Genomic DNA, 6,439 nt, shown 5'->3' with positions numbered 1-6,439 from the left:
TGTGTGTATATATATATATATTATTATACATTATTGCAGTCATGACAGGAAGACACATTTTGATGTTTATGATTAAAAATGAGAAAATGGAAATAAAAAAAAAATTAATGAGGGAGGCCAGCTGACCGGTTTCACCCTCATTTTTCATATGCTGGATCAAGGGATTTATTTTTTATTAATAAAATTGAGTTAAATGGAAGACAATACGTTTAAAATGAAATGAGAAATGATATGTTTAAAAAAATAGTGATATAGTGTATTAGAAAACAAAAAATTGAAAAAAATATGGGATACACTATATGCCTTAAATACTGATACGTATGATATCGCCTAGAGACTGATCATATTAAAACCTAATAGATATCCCCTCTGCTTGCAGGAAGAAGGCTTCTTCAAGTGTCTGTGAATAGTCTCCAAGATCTTCAGGTGATAGGTCAAATGAGCATGACTCAGAATAGTGAATGAGTCAGTGCTAAAGTTTGTGGCACATGCCAGGGTTTTAAACAAATATTCAGCTACAGAAGACTGGCATGTGTTAATAAAAATGTCTATTGATAGGTAAGTCCCATTCTTGATTTTGCTAGGTATGTGCTGTTGGACTCCACTATCAAGTCTTAACGACGTCCAACCCACGTTATCAGTACTGCAACTACATTTAAATTTATAAATTTCATTATTATTATGATGGGGGCGGGGGAATGTCTTTGCGACAGGATACCATTGATAGTTTCGTAAAGAACACAACACATACATTTGAAGCAAAATAGCGTCTTTCCACTGCTGAGCTGATTTAGTTAGCAAACTTCAATTAAATGTCCGATTTATATTTATTTACCGTGGTTGGGATCAGTAAGTGAGAAGTTTGCCAATCAAATGAGTGATATCACATATATCAGTATTTTAGATATATAGTGTATCCCAGTTTGTTTTTTTTGTTTTCTTTTTCAAATACATTATATCGCTATTTTTTAAACATGTCATTTCTTAGTTTATTTTAAACATATCGTTCCCCCATTTCACTCGATTTTACTAATAAAAAAAAGAAATCTCTCAATTCAGCTTATGAAAAGTGAGGGTGAAACAGGTCAGCTGGCCTCACCAATTTTTTTTTTTGTTTTTTTTTTTTCTATTTTCCGATTTTTAATCATGAACATCAAAAGGGTCCTTTCTGTCATGATTGCATTAATGAAATTTTGTGCATAAAAATATTATACATTATATATTTATATAATATATATCTATCTATATATGTATATATATATATATATATCTTTATTTGATTGGCAAAATTTTAGAATAATTATAAAGAAGTGAACCATCGCGTAAATTCAATCAACTAAAAAATGGAAAACGGGGTGAGGAAAAGAAAAAAATATATATATAATGGAGTCGATTAAAAACGATCGTTAAAATATACCCAAAGCGCTTTTCGTTCAGACTAACATTTTCAAGGGTCATAAGTCTGAAAATTATTATTTTTTTTAGAATATTTGGTAGTGGTATGGAATAAGAGCGGAGAGGAGGTTAAGTCTGAACGAAAAGCGCTTTGGGTATATTTTAACGATCGTTTTTAATCGACTTATTTATTTTATTGAATTGTACATATAACTTGCCCCATTATATATATATTTTTTTTTCTTTTCCTCACCCCGTTTTCCATTTTTTAGTTGATTGAATTTACGCGATGGTTCACTTCTTATATATATATATATATATATATATATATATATATAATATAATATACATTATATATATTATACATCATATATGTAATTTATATATATGCTATAGGCATTATATATATAGATGTTATTTCAATGACACTATACCTTAGTGTGATCTTCCATTGATACCTTCTGTTTCATGGAAACTCGCAGAACTAAAGATACTAAATGTAACCAATTTTTGAGTCTATGTTTTGTAATACACTATGAAACTGTCTGTCCGGTGAGAGAAAATCAGACATTAGGATAATCATAATAACATATGCTCTTGTATAATGTTTAATGGATATGCATGCGATAGAATGTATATGACTATAATCAGAAATAAGGATAATAAGCCAAAAAAAAAAGACTATATAAAATGAAAAGACTTAAACAGAGTCATGCTAATTTTGTTTCAATATTTTCTTTCAAAATGAATAAAAAGAATTTTATTGAAACATGATTTCAATATTTTGTTTCATTTCTGTCAAATTGTCGAGAAAAAAAATTGGAAGTAGTGATGGAAGAAAAGAAAGCCTGAATGCAGTGTGTGGATATTTTTAGAGTGAGTGAGAGTAGATTTATTAGTAGGTTGCACACTAAAAGATTATTTGGTGGTAGCAGTATACTGTAGTGATAATAATAATAATAATAAATAAATGACATTGGTAGTCTTTAATTCAAAATATTTAAATGAAGACTTGTTGCTAAAATATATACACACTTAGAAAAGTGTGTGAGGATATCACTGTACAAGATTGTTTTGTTTTTTAATTTTCTAGGCTCAGTCGTTTTTTATAAATTACTAAATTGGTTTCTACAATTTTCAGTGAAATTGTCTTCCAAAAGAAAGAGCATAATGTACTCACTATGTTATTTTTAATTGGTGTTTCAGAGAGTGAGGGGAAAAGAAGTAATTGGTGGTGTTCTGATTGTTAACTTATAAAATTTATAACAATTTAATTAACTCAAGAGAACCTGTTTATTCTTTATAATGATTAAAATAAAGTCATACTCAAACAATTTATTTCATTTTATGTTTCAAAGTCAGAATTAAATGTTGTTTGTATCACTTTGATGTGATTTAGAGGGATCTGCCAATCAGATTAAACAGCAAAGGTCTGCAGGTTCAGAGACTTGTTTTTTTTTTTGTTGTTACTATTTGTGAGTTATGTTTAGTTTTATAATGTGCATAAATCCATCACTGTAATAAAATGCATTTTGTATCTAACTGCATTCTTGATATAATAAAATTTGTCTTTGTATGCGTGTAATTTGAGAATAAGTGAGGAGGCCACTAGGAAAAACTATAGTAATTAAAGAAAATCTTTCCTGTATCTCTTAACATGTCATTGCCATAAAGCCAAAGGCAGAGTTATGAATATATGTGTTTAAAGTAGATTTTAAAATACTGAGATATCAATTACTATAAATTTAAAGTGTTTAAATCTAAATAAAATGGAAAATGAATTGTATTTTCACTTTAGAAACACAATATTGAGGTTATAAATTCTTTTTTAATGAACACATATACATATATATATGGAGAGAGAGAGAGGATGCTCGCTATCAGATATATAACATTTCAAAATATTGATATGGAAATCAAAAATTTTAGACTTTTTTTAATTAAAAGTTGATATTATTCCACATTTTATATTTGTACGTTTTTGTCTTAACGATTTAACAATAAAGATGGTTGTAATGACTGTGTCATAATTCATTGAAAACAAGGAGAAGAATGCAAAAGAAATTTATAATACAAATGAGATTCCATGGTTGTGCAAAATTAATCTATATTTTTTGATGTTATGATTTTGTTTTGATTATTTCATTAAAGACCCTTTTTGAAAAGTCCTTTGGTATTTGACTCCTTAAATAATAATCGTTTTGATAAGATTAAATATTTTTTCTTTAACTTTTTGAACAATGAAATTTAACTAAATGCATCAGGAATTCAGTTTGCATACTTAATTTATCGTTTTTATTTGAATTTGTTTTTATTTACAGATTAACATAATCACTAATAAACAATTATGTTTTTTTTACATTCAGATTTCTTCTACTAACAATGATGAGAGTGTAGTAACTGTAGCAATAGAAATTAACAAGTAATTATGAATGACATGAGTTATATAGTTAATAACATTCATTTCACAAAGAAAAATTAAGTCATGTAAACTATTAATATGAAACCATCTAGGTTGTTCAAGCAACGTTCAGAAATGCTCAAGGTCATGTTAAAATTAACAGCACATTTAGTGATAGTTTTACTGTTAAAGTTTGAATACAGCAGGGTTCTGTACTGAGTCCATTACTTTTCAATTGTCTTAAAAGTATTGTTCAGGTTGTCTGGAAGAGATGTTGTCTGCTGATGATTTAGTATGATCCTGTCACACAATGGAAGACTTACTTGTTTAGTTAAGAACTTGTAAGAATGCTATGGAAAGTAGCGGTCTGAGAGTGAATGTTACTGAGACCAAAGTGAAGCTCAGTTGTTATACTATTGGAAAGGTCTCTTGCTCATTTTGAAAAAGAAATCTGGTGCAGCTCCATTCTTTTGTGATACGCATAAGCATGTGGTACACAAGAAGTGCTGTGGAATTACATGTAGTTTGATAAGTTTATGTGTAAGAAATGTTAAACACAGGTAATAGCTCAGACGTGGAGAAAGTATATTTGAATGGCAAAGCTATTTAGGTGGTCCAAAAGTTTTGTTTACCTTGGTAATACCATTTTTATTATCTTTTAAGCCTCCCCGAATGTATATTTTGCTTATTTTCATTTTCAAATGGAAATAGATTACAAAACAATTTATCTTAAACAAACTGAAATAAATGTATTTTATTTTAACAATTTTGGTTCAACAACTGTCAGTCAAAATATCAAAATGCAAAAGATGTATTTGAAGTTGAAACAATGGATCCATTTTGTTCCATGTCATTTTTACAATCTATTATTATTATTATTATCATCATCATCATATTATTCACTCACTAGGGGTTTTCATACATGCCATCATCAAAGAATTCTTTTTCATAACAACTTGTGGTATTCCCTGGCGTCTGAGTAGCAAATCTCCCCAGATTTCCAGTACTCTCCACCTCTTTCAATACCATTTGCAAATAATTTTGCGTTATCACAACAACCATTTACCATTGGTTTCTTGTTGGTAGAAGCCATTGGCCCTTACTGGAATTTGAATGGCAATAAGCCTCCCCAATGTCCCAGTCTTCTTTGTACCCATCCAGTGGAGGTCTGGTTAGTGCTTTCTCTCCTCGGTTTTTCCATCCTCCTTGACCCTTCAACTATTTAGTGCAGTGCCAGTTGGGCTGATACCAGTTTTTCTGGAGGGTGAAGGGGAAAGAGAGAATATGCACTTTCACTTTTGGTGTACTAGTTCTCTTGGTTGCACCATTTTGTTTCATTTCTGTTGCAGTTTCTATATGCCGAGTTAGAATTTGTCACCTATGGATTAGTTTCTGCACTCAAGGGTTTTTCTTAAGATTTCAGCTGTTTTCAGCAATACCAGTTGTTGCATAATCCCAGTCTTCCAATCGATTCCAATTTCTCTTAGTTTTTTTTCCCCCAAGTTTTTTTGAACTGTTCCTAGTGCTCCTACAATAATTGGTATTTTATTGATTTTCTTCAGGTTCCATATTCCTTCAAGTTCTCTGGCGAGTTCCATATTTGTTTTGTTTTTCTCTCTCTTTGATCTTAACTCTGTGGTCTGCTGAGACTGCAAAATCTACAATTTAGCAGTTTCTTGTCTTTTTGTTAATTATTATGACATCTGATATTTTTGTTTGGATAGGTTTATCTGTTTGTACCTCCATGTCCCAAAAGATTTTGTGGTTTTCATTTTCCTGCACTATCTCTGGTTTTTGTTTGAACCATTTATCAGCATGTTCATGGTGTAATCATCTGCAGAGTTCCCAGTGTACTGCCTTCCCCATGTAGTAATGTCTGCCCTTATATTCCTTTTGGGCTAATTTGCTGCATTCACTTATTATGTGGTTTACAATTTTGTCTCTCTGCCCACAGAGTCTACGGTTATTATTTTCTTGTGTTTTATCTATTTTAGCTTTAATGTAGTTAGTTTTAATTGTGTTGTTTTGTGCAGCTGTCAGTAAGGATTCTGTTTCTCTGTTTATGTGTCCTTTTTGTGTGTCTTCTATACAGTCTTCTACATTTATAAGTCTCCTTCCTCCTTCGCTTCTTTTCATGTAGAGTCAGTCAGTATCATGTTTTAGGTGTAATGCATTGTGCGTTGTCATTAATTTCCTCATCCTCTGATCAAGGTGTTTAAGTTCTTCTTTAGTCCATCTTATGAATGGTCTAGAGTACCTTATTAGCGATACTGCCCGTGTGTTTATTCCCTTAATTAAATTTCTACTGTATAGCTTTGTTTCTAATAGTTTCCTCGTTATTCTCAGGTACTTTTTCCTATCTTAGCTTTCATTTCTGTGTGCTTCCAGTACCCCTAGATGTTTGTGTCATTTTCGCTGAGCGTTCTCATCTTCTCTTTTTGGGGGGAGTTTTATACCTTATGATGTCTCTAGTTTCCTTTTTTCATTTCCAGTAACTCACATTTTTCCATTCTAAATTCCATTCCAATGTCCTGGCTGAATATTCTGGTTGTGTTTATCAATTGTTCCAGTTCCGTTTTAATTTTAGCAAACAGCTTCAGGCCCTTCATATACATGAGGTGGTTTATTCTTTGTTCTATGTCT

This window comes from Euprymna scolopes, chromosome 9, assembly GCF_053919585.1.
Source record: "Euprymna scolopes isolate OS-2025 chromosome 9, ASM5391958v1, whole genome shotgun sequence".
In the NCBI taxonomy this organism is placed as follows: Eukaryota; Metazoa; Mollusca; class Cephalopoda; order Sepiida; family Sepiolidae; genus Euprymna; species Euprymna scolopes.
Note: the sequence above shows the minus strand (reverse complement) of the source record.